This window comes from Panthera pardus, unplaced genomic scaffold, assembly GCF_024362965.1.
Source record: "Panthera pardus isolate Hobbes unplaced genomic scaffold, ASM2436296v1 HiC_scaffold_16, whole genome shotgun sequence".
Classification (NCBI taxonomy): domain Eukaryota; kingdom Metazoa; phylum Chordata; class Mammalia; order Carnivora; family Felidae; genus Panthera; species Panthera pardus.
In genome coordinates this window covers 139,342,695-139,357,777 of record NW_026526721.1, presented here as the reverse complement: position 1 = coordinate 139,357,777, position 15,083 = coordinate 139,342,695, and the positions used below count along the sequence as shown (strand labels likewise).

At 42.1% G+C, this 15,083-nt stretch overlaps 2 long non-coding RNA genes across 3 annotated transcripts in view; one reads left to right on the top strand and one right to left on the bottom strand.

Moving 5' to 3' along the window:
- The window catches only part of LOC109251402 (uncharacterized), a 127,777-nt gene extending 116,203 nt beyond the window's left edge, over positions 1 to 11,574 (bottom strand). For both annotated transcript variants that reach the window (XR_008422607.1, XR_008422608.1), the window contains exon 1: positions 11,196 to 11,574. This is a non-coding gene — a long non-coding RNA (uncharacterized LOC109251402). The remainder of the gene's footprint in view (positions 1 to 11,195) is intronic.
- Positions 11,575 to 12,371: 797 nt separating this feature from the next.
- Positions 12,372 to 13,487, top strand: LOC109251401 (uncharacterized). Its single transcript, XR_002073510.2, has 2 exons — positions 12,372 to 12,842; positions 13,370 to 13,487. It is a non-coding gene; the product is annotated as an uncharacterized LOC109251401 (long non-coding RNA).
- The last annotated feature ends 1,596 nt before the right edge of the window (positions 13,488 to 15,083 follow it).

Here is a 15,083-nt window from a genome sequence, read left to right as displayed (position 1 = left end):
AACCGACTGAGCCACCCAGGCGCCCCTAATCCTCATAGCTTTTATCTGCAATTCCCAATTCTACTTCTGAGACACCACAAGATTTAATTACTTTTCCACACGTGAGCCCTTTAAATATTGGAAATATCCTACCATATCTACCTAAACATTCAAACTGCTGCTTGCTTTCCATTAAATATAACCCAGGAAAATGTGATTGTGTGTGCAACTTGTTATGGACTAAATGCGTCACTCAAAATTCTATGTTGAAGTTGCGCCCCCCAAGATGATGATATTTGGGGGTGGGGGGCCTTTGGGAGGTAATTAGGTTTAGATGAGGTCATAACGGTGGAGTCCTCATGATGGGATCAGTGCCCTTTTAAGAAGAGGTAAGAGAGCTTTCTCTCCCCTCCCCGCCGCCTTTCTCTCAATCTTTCCCCTCTCCAGCAAGAAGGCAGAGTCTGCAAGCCATGAAGAGAGCCTTCACCAAAAACCCAACGCTGCTGCACCCTGACCTCAGACTTACTGCCTATAGACTGCAAGAAATAAATTTCTGTTGCCTAAGCAACTCAGTCTATGGTACTTTGTTCTAAAGTGATCCTACTCTACACAGCACTATTATGTCTTGCAACCGTCCATAGTATATTCTATACCCTACAGGTTTTATTTCCTGGTAGTTACACTTTCAAGTGAGCTAACTGGATGTCCCTATTCTATAGTTGAGACACTGAGGCATAATTTTATACATATACATACACATATACATATACATATATACACACACACACATATACACACATATACATATATACACATATACGCCACAGCAAGTTTTTGCCACAATAGTTTTTAGAAAAAACTCCTCACCAACTGCTGATTTGCCATCTACACTGAACTCAAAATTCTCATTTTCAGGGCTTCTCTGTTACTCGGACGCATTCATAATACCCGGTTTCTCAAAAACTTACATTTTCAACAGTAGCCTGGGAAATTTTCCCGCTAGTTGGCCCATTTGTGAAAAACACAAACCCCGTGTGGTAGATTGAAAAAATGACCATAAATTCTTTTTCTCCTTGTACCTATGCCCTAGCAATGTCATGCTGTAGTTTCTTCCATCAAGTAGTCTTTTTCTCCACTTGTGGGCTGGCGTTGAGATTTTCTCTTACGGAAATGATACTGTACAAGGTCAGAACCCATGCCTCAGGAGGCTTTGTGTGTTCTTGATTTCACTCTTGGAACCCTGAGTTGCCATGTGAATAAGTCCAAAATATCATGCTAAAGGAAAAGGACAAGTGAGCACCTGGAGATAGGTCTCGTTCATCTGAGCCATCCAAGCTGAATCCATTACAGGCATAACTCAAAGATATTGCAGGTTTGGTTCCAGACCACCTCAATAAAGTGAATAGCACAATAAAGCAAATTAAATAGGTTTTTTTTAGTGTCTCAGTGCGTATAAAAGTTACATTTACCCTACACTATAGTCTAATAAAGTCTGCAATAGCATTATGTCTAAAAAACAATGGACACACCTTAATTTAAAAATATTGCAGGGTGCATGGGTGGCTCAGTCAGTTAAGCGTCCAACTCTTGGTTTTGGCTTGGGTCATGACCTCACAGTTCATGAGTTTGAGCCCCACATCGGGCTCCACACTGACAATGTGGAGCCTGCTTGGAATTTTCTCTCCCTGTCTCTCCGCCCCTCCCTCACTTATGCTCTCTCTCTCTCTCTCTCTCAAAATAAATAAATAAAGTTTAAAAAAATACTTTATTGCTAAAATATGCTACCCATCATCTGAGCTTTCAGCAAGTTGTAATCTTTTTGCTGGTGGTCTTTCCTCCATGTTAATGGCTGCTGACTGATCAGGGTGAGGATTGCCAAAGTTTGGGGTGGCTGTGGCAATTTCTTAAAATAAGAGAACAATGAAGTTTGCCACATCAATTGACTCTTCCTTTCACTTGAACACTTCATTGCCATTGTAGAGTTATTAATTGGCTTAATTTCAATATTGTGTCTCAGGAAACAGGGAGGTCCACAAAGAGGGAGAAAGACAGGGGAATGGCTGGTTGGTGAAGCAGTTAGAACACAGACAATATTTTATCAATTAGGTTCATCCTTATTGTATGGGTGCGGTTCATGGCACCCCAAAACAATTACAATAGTAACATCAAAGATCACTGATCACAGATCACCGTAACAAGCATAATGATGAAAAAATTTGAAATATTGCAAGGATTCCCAAAATGTGACAGAGAGACACAAAGGGAGCAAAAGCTGTTAGACAAATGGCACCAAGAGACCTGCTTGACCGAGGGGTGACACAAACCTTCAATTTGTAAAAAACGCAATATTTGCAAAGTACAATAAAACGAGGTGTGCCTACATAAGCCAGTCAACCCAGACAAACCACCAGCTGACCAGATGCAAGAGTAAACCCAGCCAAGACTAACCAAGCCCACCCTAGACTAGCTCTTCCCAGCTGAGCTTGCCCAAATTAAAGAATAACCTACAGAACCATGAGCTAAATAAATAGCTATGATGCTATATGAAAGCACAACATCACCTACAGTGCACTATAGCCATAAATAATTAACTTGAATCTAATCAAGTCTTTAGAAATAATTTCCAGTTTACAGGAAATAGACGGGATTAAAAAAAAAAAAAAAACAAGCTGACTTCTGTTTGGTGATGAGGCAGGTATAAACAAATAAGCATACACTTATGCTCACTCTACACACATATTAATTTACACTGTTATTTTAGTGTTTTAAGTTGCAGAATGTCCTGAGAACCTTGGGTACACATTTTCCCAGCAGTTCTCCTTACTGTGCCTAAAACCTAAATTAGTCTTTCAAAAAAAAAAAAAAAATAGAAATCAAATCATTGTCCCAGCAATGTTCTGTGTTCTGTAAACAGAAGACATAAGGTTGCATTTCAGGGATCCCGAGGAATGCTGAAGTCTAGCCACTTTAGAACCTATGATGAAGAGGGGCAACTGGGTGGCTCAGTCGGTTAAGCATCCAACTCGATTTCAGCTCAGGTCATGATCTCACAATCTCATTGTTTGTAGGCTTGAGCCTCAAGTCGGGCTCGGGCTGACAGAGTGGAGCCTGCTTGGGATTCTCTCTCTCCTCTCTCTCTGCCCCTCTCCCAGCTTGTGCTCTCTCTCTCTCTCAAAATAAAAAAAAAACATTAAAGAAAAAAAAAAAAGCAGCCGTGATGAAGATTTATCTATATGCAGTCTGTGAATTGATCACTTTTCAGTTAAAATTTTTTAGGGCCATTTTAACAGTCTCTGAAACCCAGCCATACAGTCTCTATAACTCACACAGAGTCAGGGAAAGCCATCAGAAGGGCCATTTTTTATCTCAAATTTTCTATTCCCATTGACATAAAGAAGGATTATGATCAACTTCTCTAAGAGGCTGGTAATAAATCAGCCTTGGGGGTTTGAACTAGAAATGCATAAATATGACAGAGGTTTGGGTTCATCTGGTGTCAAGAACAGTTTGGTGCTTTGAAATTCTTTTTAATATTACATATTTTAAAAACCAAAAACCTATTTTCTGAAGGCTTTTCTCCTTCATTTCTAAATCCAAGTGTATCATCAAGGAAAATGGAATCCATGTGCTGTTGAATGAATGCATTTACACTCCATTCATTACAGTGCAATGACACTGTGTAACACTGACATTCCCTTTTGTAGGACTGACTTCCAAGTTCATATGATTCTGAGGCCAAAATTTCAGAGAACTTTCTTCTCCCAGCCCTCAAAGAGTCCCAGCATTTGTAAACCACACTCATGACTCCTCACTGGAACACCAAGTTTTTAAGAGTTTTTGTCCAAATTTAAAATATTCACATGATGGAAAGATTTCTAGATTGGTTAAACAAGTCATTCTCCTTCCTTTCTTTGTCCTTGATTCTAACTGCTTTGGATAAAGAGGATGAGATGGTTTCTTTATGAAGCAGCAGTCAGCACAATCTTACTGCTGAATTCCAAAGTAAGGAAAGAAAAGGCACACAGTCTGAGTGCAAGGTGCTCCCAGACTCTTCACAAAGCCCTTTTCAAAATATCATCTTCCAGTAATACCGCATCCTCAGACAGCAGATGAAGAACTGATAATGCCACAGCTGGGGTTGGGGGGGGGGGGGAATGCTAATGTGAACTCAGGTGAATATTTTTACCTCCCTGGGCTTCCAGTGACTTCTCTGGAAAATGGCAGGCTACCCCTACCCCAAAAGGTGTTCTGTGAGCATTTCCTCAATACCACCAGTTTCCCCAGGGTAAGTGTTGCAGTTACTATGACTGCATAACAAAGTTCTCCAAGTGTAAAAGTGTAGAACAATCATTTTATCTTTTTCATAGATTCTGAAGGTCAGGCATTCAGGCAGTGCTTGACTGGACAGTTCTCATTTGGGGGTGGCAGTCAGATATCGACTGAGGCTGCAGAGACCTGGAAGTTCAACGGGGCTAGTTCACTAGCCAGGGCTAGCTAGCTGACACTAGCCATGGCTTGGGAGCTCAGCGGGGTCTGCTGACCACACATGGCCTCTGCATTGTGGCAGTCTCACGGTAACTGTACTTCTTACATAGCAGGTCAAAGCTCCAAATAAATGCAAGTACCCCAGCAACGAAGGTCGAATCTGCGTGGCTTTTTATGACCTAACTTTGGAAGTCACATAAGATCACTTTTATCATATCCTGCTGGTCAAAGCAGTCCCAAGCTTGCCTATATTCACGAAAAAAAAGCCATAGATCCCCATCTCTGAATGGGAAGCATGTCAAGAATTTGAGGATGAGATTCTAAAACCACCACCACAATGACAGATACTCACACAGAGAGAAGCAGACACTATTGCTGCCCTGCCCGTGTCCGAGTTTACCTATAACTACCGAGGACAGTTCCTGTGATTGCCGACAACGACTCACTTCAGGGGCCCAGGCCTCTGTTTCTCAGCCTAAGGGCTTTCTCTGTAATGTGGGAAGAGCTCAGCCCTCAGGGGCAACCAATAATAGAATCAGTGGATAATACTCAACCTCCTCAGCCCTTGGCAGGACAGTTCTGAGGCATGTCAGAGTGGTGCCCAACATGACAAAGCACCACTTGGCCTCAGCAGCAGCCAGCTCATTAACACCTCCAGTACTGGCTTTTCTCCCTTCTCTCTCCAGCTCTTCCTCCCTCACCTCTGCTTCCTCATGTCCAGCACCCAACTTCCTGTCCTCCAGTCTGCTTTTGGGAGGACTCAAACTAAAACACCCATTATATATGTCCTGATGAGAGAAAAGTTGAAAACTGTTGCAGCAGATGACCTCCCCAGTCTAAATTCCTGCTATTGTGATCAATCATTTCATAAGCGTGGGTAACTGGCAAGGTCTATGAATGCCCTGAGTGCTCAAAGAAGTCGTAGGGTAAAGCCAAAACTGCCCCAGTAACTGGGTAGGTAACTTTCGTATGTGAATCCTACTTTCCAAATAAAGTACTTCCTATAGCAAAAAAGGAGGTCCCTCCTTGGTCCCTTAAAAGTAGCCATAAAAATCAGTACTGAATGATGGCTTACGGCCTGAAAAGAAATTAAACAAGACTGAAAATAAACACATCCCAGTAAAATCTAAACTTTCATAGCTAGCAAACTTCGGGTAATTGCAATTCCTGTAGGCAAGGGGAAGTTTTATTTTATTGAGGAGTTTTCCTTTATTCTTTAACTTCTCAATCATGCCTCCTGGAAGTATACTACAACCCAGGCCCAAGGTATGCTCTCATATTAGCTTATCAGATGAATCAGTCTTCCCTTGGCTCTCAAGATCTTTTATAATTAGTTTTGCAACATATGCATACAGTGGCTACGGGCAAAGCTCAGAGGAATGAGAAAACTCATTTAGAACAGTTGCCAGAGTTCCAGTGTTTTCTCAAGCTTAGCCAGTTAATTCTACTTCTGGGCGTAACCAAGAATGGGTCCCCAGATCTGTCAGGCTTTTTCTTCAAGTTGGAAATGCCTCGAGAACCAGTCTTCGGTTTCTTTGGAGTGGTCTTTGGATGTCCCACCTGAATGAAAGAAGGGTAGTCCCAGAAATGACGGAAGTCTATCATTTATCAAACACTGTATTAAAGTGGGAGTTTAACTACATATATGCCAACCATCCCCAAACCTTCTTAACTCCCATAGTTTGTCACCAACAAAGGTAGCAAAACTGCATGGGACACAGCAATGCGGTTGTTTTCTTGAAAAAACTCCAGAGACCAAATTATACAATTTCTAACACTGGGCTATTCAGGGGCCTGGTAAACACAGAAACCACAAGGGGGGAGGGAAGGGAAAAGAAGTGGGGGCAGGATGTCTGCTCTAATTCCGTATTCACTCTGCTGTGCTCTGTTTTACAACAATGTCAGCTCTATGGAATAAAACCAAACATGGTTTCTGTGTCTTTAAGGCCCAGGCAACTTGGGCAATGGGTAGGTTGCCATAGCAACTCGTAATTCTACTGTCTACTAAATTGAAAAGCAACAATAGAAAATCCCTAGCAAATAAAGTGGGATACCTCTCAATGATAATTATCTGTTTATCACAGTCTGGTTTTGAGTTCTTAAAACTACAAACACCTAGAATCCTCTGCTATATTTGACTGAAGCGGGGCTAATATTTTCTTTTCTTTTCAAAAGCTCTCAGGCAGAAGAGAAGAAAACAAACAAACAAGTTTCTGAGAGAGTTTAGATGTCAGCCTCATCTATGGGCCCAGAGGAATGCTTGCACTATGCATATACACACATACAAAAGGAGAAAGCAGGATTAAGCAACTCAAAAATCTATAGTAACATGAGGTAGTAAAACCTCAGCCAGTCTTACATCAGACTTCCTTGAAAAAAGGCCTGAGACCATAAGCATGGAGATGTGTGCTTTGCAGATACACACACAAAAAAGTGTTTTATTATAACCCCAATAAAACATCAAAAAGCTCTTCCATCCACAGCCAATTAATTTAAATTTATTGAAAGATTGTTGGGCATCTTGTAAGACACTAAAGCTACAAAAACAAGGAAGACCCAGTCTCTGACCTCTATAAGCTCACAACTGGGGAATGGGGAGAAAGACACGTAAATTATATGGCCAGTTTTCCCAAGTGTTACAGACTGAATTGTATCCTCCAAAGAATCCATATGTTTTAGTCCTAACACGCAGTACCTCAGAATGTAACCATATTTGGAGATATGGTCTTTAAAGAGGTCACTAAATTAAACCAAGGTCATTACGGTCAGCCCTAATCCAATCAGACCGGTGTCCTTATAAGAAGAGGAAATTTGGACACAGACACGTACAGAGGGAACATGATGAGAAGACACAGGGAGAACACAGCCATCTACAAGTCAAGGACAGAAGCCCGGAACAGAGCTTTCTGTCGTGGCCCTCAGAAGGACGCAACCCTGCCAGCGCCTTGATCTCAGATTTCCAGCCTCCAGAACTGTGAGAAGTAAATTTCTGTTGCCTGCCACCTAGTCGGTGGTACTTTGTTCCGGCCGCCCTGGCAAATGATTACCCGAAGCTCTATTCTTCTAGAGTAGTGGTTCTCGATCTTTCAGCTGCATCAGAGCCACCTGGAGGACTTATTAAAACACTACTGGGCCCCACCTCCAGAATTTCTGATCCAGGAGGTGTGGGGAGGGACCCTAGAATCTGCGTTTCTAGTAAGTTCTCAGGTGATGTTGTTGCTGCTGGTCTGAGCACTACCTCTTGAGAAATACTGTTCTAGGGGGTACAAATTGAAGATAGAGGCTGCATATCTGACCCTAACAGACTCAAGTGAAGAGGCCTTTCTCCTTCCTTCCTGAATCTAAAATGGAAAGGATTCCAACCTGAGCTTCACACCCAGGTGCATCACAGGTGAGGCGCCCAGCGGTTACAAAATGACAAAAGTTGCGTCTTATGAAAATCCTGAACTTCAAGACACAGAAGCCCCGTCCACTACTAAAACATAGCCCATGAATGAGTACTGGGCTCCGAAAAATTAGATATCCAATTCTCCCTTCAATGAGAAGTTAGACAGGTATATAAAGGATAGGGGGATTCTCTCCCATCCAGGCAAAGGCAGAAGATTGGGGAGAGTGGACAAAAGTATTTCCCTCTCTTCCCCACCCTACACTATTGGCCCCCTGCCCTAAAGTCACACTTTAGAAGTTCCAAACCTAAAGCTGCGCCCCTCTCCTCAGGCCAAATATGCCCAGAATCTATACCCTGTTCCAGACATTGCCCCAGTACCTGAACTCCCTGCCCAATGACCCTGGGCCTGCTTCCATGCCTGCACAAGGCTCTTTCCTCGGTTCTCCCACAGCCAGACCACATTGCCAGCATGCACAGAATGTGGCCCAAGGGATGGTAAAAGAGAAGGGGTGAACAGAGCTTGGACCAAAGAGCTGGAGTGTCCACGAGCTTGTGTGAAAGGTTCAGCAGGGCACTGATACCTGGGGTGGAAAGAACCCTAGTCTGTGGTATTTACTGAGTTCCATAGTATTAATATTCCCACTGTGGCCAACTTCAAGATACCAATATGAAGTCAACTGGCTCACAAAATTCCTGGGGGGTGGGGGGGGGGAGGGAAGTCCTTCATACTATGGGACAAAACCAGGAGTGGGAAAAGAACAAGGGAAAGCTGGTGGTCTTCATTTGTATTCTTGCCCTGGCCCTGCATATATTAAAGGTAGGCCAATCCCTGTATCAACCAAGATTTGCTCTGATCACCACTGAGAGTGGCCATCAATGCTGAGCTCACAAAGAAGGACCCATTCTCCCTAACATATTCCATTCAGAAGATAATATTGTTGGTTGCCTACCCAAAAGCCATTCCCCAACCACTTGTTCTTTCTGGAAGAGCCTGCTGCTCTCTACAAAGGCTGGAAAATGGTATATACTCGCTTTCCAAGCTCCCTTGTAGCATGAGACATAATCTGGCCAATGGGAGCTCAGAGGTGAAGTTTGTTAGGGCCACCAGAGAAAGGTTTCTCCCTAATAAACAAAAGGAAGGTCTGTCTTCTTCTCTGGACACAGTCCTTCTATGATGCGTAACAGTGGCACCACCTTGCAACCATAAGAGAAAACATTATGCACAAGATGACAAAGAAGGATCAGAAGCGACTGGGTTGGGTTTTTTTTTTTTATTAAATTGTGGTAAAATACATATAACATAGAATTTACCACCTGAACTATTTTTAAGTGTACCAAGTTCAGTAGTGTTTAAGTACAATCACATTATTGTGCAACGAATCTCCAGAACTTTTTCATCTTGCAAAACTAAAACTCTGAAACACACCCCCCCACCACTCCCCTGCCATCCCCAAGAAAGTACCACTCTATTTTCAATGAATGTGACTACTCTAGGTACTTCATATAAGTGGAATCATACAGTATTTGCCTTTTTGTGACTGGCTTATTTCACTTAGCACAAGGTTCATCCATGTTGTAGCAGGTGTCAGAAGTTCCTTCCTTTTTAAGTTTGAATAATATCCCATTGTATGTATCAACCACACGCTTTGCATCCATCAGTGGACTCCAAATGTTGCTTCCAACATTTGGCTATTATGAAAATACTGCTATAACATGGATGTACAGATTTCTCTTCAAGATCCTGCTTTCAATTCTTTTGGGTATATACCCAGAAGTGGAATTGCTGGATTATATGGTAATTTGAATTTTAATTTTTTTAAGGAAGCACCACACTGTTTTCCACAAAACTGTGCCATTTCACATTCCCACCACGAGTGCACAATTATCTCAATTTTTCCACATCTTCACCAACACTTGTTACTTTCTTTTGTGGTTCATTCAATAATGGCCAATCTAATGGGTATGAGGCGAGCTCCTGGGTTCTTAATAGCATTTGGAGCTACTGAACAAGCCTGGAATTGCCCTGCTCCCAGAGGTTGTATGCAGGAAATAAGTAATAAGTATTCTTACTGTTAAACTCCCTTTTAACTAGCTCTTAAGCTTCTTCTAACTGATGAGCTGCTTTTTCTGTAACACCTCAAGCAGAAAGGATTAAGATTTAATTCTCTGTTTCTCATGCTTCACATTATACTCTGCTTCTTCAGCTCTTGGAACCCAACACAAATTCTACCCCAGGGTCAAGTCATGCTATAGTGCAAGAGCAAATACAAAGGAGTATTCCTAACAGCTTTACTCATAATAACCCAAAACTGGAAAGAACCCAGAAACCCACTGATAGGATAAACTGTGGTACATCCATACAAAGGAATACTATTCAGCAATAAAAAGAATAAAATCATGAGAGATAAATCTCAAACACACTATGCTGAGTGATGAAGCCTTATTATATAAGAGTACATATGGCAATGACACCATTTATATAAAGTTATAGAATACGTTAGGGGTGCCTGGGTGGCTCAGTGGGTTGAGCATCCGACTTGAGCTCAGGTCACGATCTCGCAGTCCCTGAGTTCGAGCCCCACATCGGGCTCTGTGCTGACAGCTTCTGATTCTGTGTCTCCCTCTTTCTCTGCCCCTCCCCCACTCATGCTCGCTCACTCTCTCTCTCTCTCTCAAAAATAAAAATAAACATTTAAAAAAAGTTATAGAATAGGTTAATCTAACCTACAGTGGAAAAAATCAAAACAATAGCTATTGTCTCTGAGGGGTGGGAACTGCCTAGAAAGGGGCATGGGAGAACCTTCTGAGATGATGCTAATTTTCTATATCTCCAGAGAGGTTTTGGGTTACACAGTGAGAATGCATTTGTGCAAATAAAGTGGCAGATATACCCTAAAGACTTGTGCATTTCATTGTCTATAAATTGTATATCAAAAAAAAAACTATAAGTCAATATTTAATTCTACTAAATAATATACAAGATGAAAAATTTAGGGGGAAGTTCATTGAGGACTTTGATTTACTTTGAAATGCATTTTAAGAAATCCCAAGATGGATTGATGGATGGAAGGATAGATAGCTCTGTAATTCACAAGTACAATAAAATGTGAAAGGTGAAATATAGGTGGCAGGTGTTTGGGTGTTCACTATAAAATTCTTTTGATTTTTCCAGCTAAGAGTGTTGGAAAGTGACAATAAGTAGAAGTTCTGGTTTTCTATGGTGAACATTTTCCTGACTACCTTGAGGGCTGGAATAAAATTGAGAGGATCTAGGGGAAGAGACAGAATCATCAACTACAAAAAAAACTTTATACTCTTTCAGACTTGAACTACAAAGACTTACCTTTTTGTTATGATCAAAAACTGGGAAGTGCTGCGATGCAGGAAAGGTCTCAGCTTGAATAGAAACTTTCACCTAAAAACTCGGGACCTACTAGAGCGCAGCCACTGGGCCAGGGGGTTTCTGACGTTCCTTGTGCTTTGTGCTTTTCTCCAGTTTCAGTTGCCCCTTCCACTGAGCATTGGGAACCCTAGGGGATATGAAATTCCTCGACACTCACCCCCCCCCTTCCCCCAGCACACTTCCTGTTCCTGACATTGAGAGATGACTCTGAGCTAAGGGTATTGTGACCAGTGAGCACTGAGGAAGGCATGAGGGAGCAAGGAGTCACACAAGGACCATGGACAGATGGCCAGCAGGGTGCAATGTCACATCAGGTTAAGACAAGTGTGATCTGTCAATCTTTAGCTACAGGAACCATGTTTCTGTGTCTCCCCTCTCCCCTCCCCTCCCCCCACACGCAATTAATTTTTCACCCTCTGGCTTTCTTTTCTTTTTTAACTCTCTTGTTTATAGATCATTGTGTCACATTGTATGTTAGCCCTGGGAGGGCACATAGCTAAATTCCCTCACTTTACAGAGGGGAGCTGAACTCAGAAGGTGAAGGGATCTTCTCAAGATCACTGAAGAGCAGAACCACAACCACAAAGGTATCCTCAATCCAGAATAAAGGGTGAGAATATTCAAAACTCACAGACATGGAATTCCTTGTTATTTTTACTATGAAGGGACATTGACCCGATTATTCCTGTCCTTTGTGATAGATGTACACCTTAAACGATGATAGCATCCACCAGAATACTAAAGACCTTCCTTATACATAGCAGTGTCCCTTAGCTGTAGGGAGAAACATTCCAAGATCCCCAGTGGATGCTTGAAGGTGTGGAAGAACGGAACCCTAGATATATGCCGTGACTTTTCCTGGACATACAAACCGATGACGGAGCTTAATTTATAAATTAGGCGGAGTGAGAGATTAATAACAAAGAACAGTACAACAATATACTATAATAAAAGGTATGTGAACGTGCTCTCTGAAAACACCTCCCTGCACCGTACTCACCCTTCTCCCGGCGAGGACCGACACACAAAAAGCCCACGTGGTGACGTGGCGCGAACGTGGTGGGCGGGCCTTGTGACGTAGCTTTGGGCTCCTACCTCCTTCAGGAGGGTCCCTGGCTTCCGGCGGCGGCTGAGGGCGGGTAATTGAAATCACGGGAAGCTAAACTGCGGGTAAGGGAGAACGACCGCATTCTCATCTGGGGGCTTGGAAATGGGATGCCGACGTGGTCATCGTTTGTCGCTTGTTTAGCCTCTCCTGAGGAAGTTACTGGAAATCGGTGTCTGAAGGTCGAGGTCACCACGGTCTTAACTGTCAGAGCAGTCCTCCGCGGAGACAGGCCTACATTGGAAACTGCCACCTCACAGCCCTGAGTGGCCCGTGAGGGACGGCACCCCAGACACTGACCCAGGGAGAACCTCGTCCAGGGCCCTGCTTTCCGCACTCGCTACCCCCCAGGAGACGACTTCCTGCATTTCCTAAGGAAAAACAATGACCTCGCGTCTGCAGAGGACTTCACTGTTTTGCAGCTCACTGTTGACAGCTCGTTTAGTCTTGCAACCACTTGAAGCAGTTTATGCTTCTTACACGTAAGAGAAAAATTCATGTAGGGGCCGGAGGATAACAGTAAACTCCTAGTCTGCATCGAATCCTTGATTCAAGAGCTTCCCCTCCACCCACCCCCAAACCCGTGAACGGAAGCGCTGCATGTATATACAGATCAGAATAGACTTACTAAAACCGCTCTGCCAAGAAGGAGACCCCAAGCCCAGTGCTCCTCTGTTACGCGTGGAACAAACCCTCTGCCCAGACATCTGGGTTTTACATTCCAACTCTTCACTTGGTAGCGGTGTGACCTCGAGCAAATTACTTCCACTCTCTGAGCCGTGGTTTCCTTTATCTAGGGAACAATTACTTCTTGGGCGTTAATAGTGGTAAACATTTAACTACCACTCTGGGGGAAAATACCTTATGAAGGTGTGTGTCTGTATGTATTTATTATTTTTGCTGAATGTATGTATGAATGCCGTGTGTACATATGTAGTATTAATTTTACAACTTATAAAATGTACAACTCTTTACCCTAAGTTCCATATAACCAATTAATCTTTCACAGAATGCATTCCATTATTTTTGCTGAAGTTGCAACTGACAAGTACAGTTCTGACATGAATGGTGAGATTTTAAGTGTATTCGTGAAACAACAATGAAACAAAAATTATGTCAGAACTTGATTGGTTTACCAATGATGCGAACAACTTCTTTGCTGAATCAGGTAATAGTTTTCAAATACTGGACCATTTTGTCAATTTTCTATTTGCAATGTTTAATGGCTACGGGCATGGGGCACTTGTAAGTGTAATTTGTATTCACTTTCTCCATCACTTTCCTAAATCTAGACAATCAAAAAAATAAATAAAATAAATCAAGCTCTGATTCATAGCATTTGGAGCTTTCCATCGTATAAATAATCCTACCACAGCCAATTTTGAGCTACCAATGTGCCATCACTTAGGCAGTTGGGTAGAGATATGCAGGCACATGCCATTATAAAGTATTGCGGCCATATACATAAAAATAAAGGTACTGAGCCTCAAAAGCATAAATAACAGTAAAACGTAAAATAATTAGGAAGTGAAGAGTTCTGAGTATTATCTTCTCCAATAAAACTCAATTGCAAGCTTATACAATGGCTGTTTCTAACAACCAGCTCTGTAAATTCCTGGAAGTGTAACAGTGAGACCTCAAGGGACCTTATAAGCTGACCCCAGCACACCATGGCTGGAACAGCATTTGCTGGCAATTACTACTTCAGATGCTATGATTGGTGGCCATTTGCTCCATGTGTGCACAATTTCCACAACACTGTCTGGATTAGTGCCCTGGGTTTTCAAGAAACTCATTTTGCATTTGGATTTTTTAAAAATTCCTGAGACATACATGTTCAGTAAACGTGTTTAAGTAATGAATAACTACACCATCAGTTTATTCCTCAAAAGTCTTGTTGGATAAAACAGCTTAGAAAGAGAGCAGCCTAACTGTAGAGAACAAAAAGACGATCAAGGGAGCATGAAAGGGTAGGTGCTTTCCACTCTGGAAACTACCTGAGTTGCATTTAACTGCAGAACCTGAACAGGAAATGAAATGGCTATTGGGGGCGGGGGAAATAAATGAAAATTTACAAGCAAAGCGACAAAGTACTGGGGCAGGAGGACTAAGGATAAGGAGAATTGAGAGAAAAATGAAACAGAACTTACCTTAGAGACTTGTTAGAAAATCATATTCAATTCTCTGGACACCAGTAGGAAAACAGAAAAAAACATTTAAAAACACCATTTTTGTCCCAGGTATTTGAGTCTTATTTAAACCACTGATCTCATCCTCTTTAGTAATTTATATTAAAATGTAGGGGAAATGCTAATTTTGAGAACATCTTTCCGTTCTTACGTGCCCCCGTAGAAAACATTCTGGAGAGGTGAGTTCCTCTGAGACTGCCCTTATGATTCCTCCACCAACTTTGACATTGTGAAGAGCAACTCTGATGTGGCTACTGGAACAGAGGCCATAGTTGTTGCTAAACCTTTATTTAGACAGACCAAGAATTAAGAAAAGCAAATGTGACAAATTTTAACGGGCCCAAGTGAATGTGAAAACTAAAACCAGATCCATGAATTGGCTGTCTTTACTCATTTACTCACATGCAACACTTCCAACATTCAAAAGGAATTTAGTCTATTGTTTTCCATCAGCCACACATTTATTTATTATTATTTTTAATTTATTTTTGAGACAGAGAGAGATAGAGCATGAACGGGGGAGGGGCAGAGAGA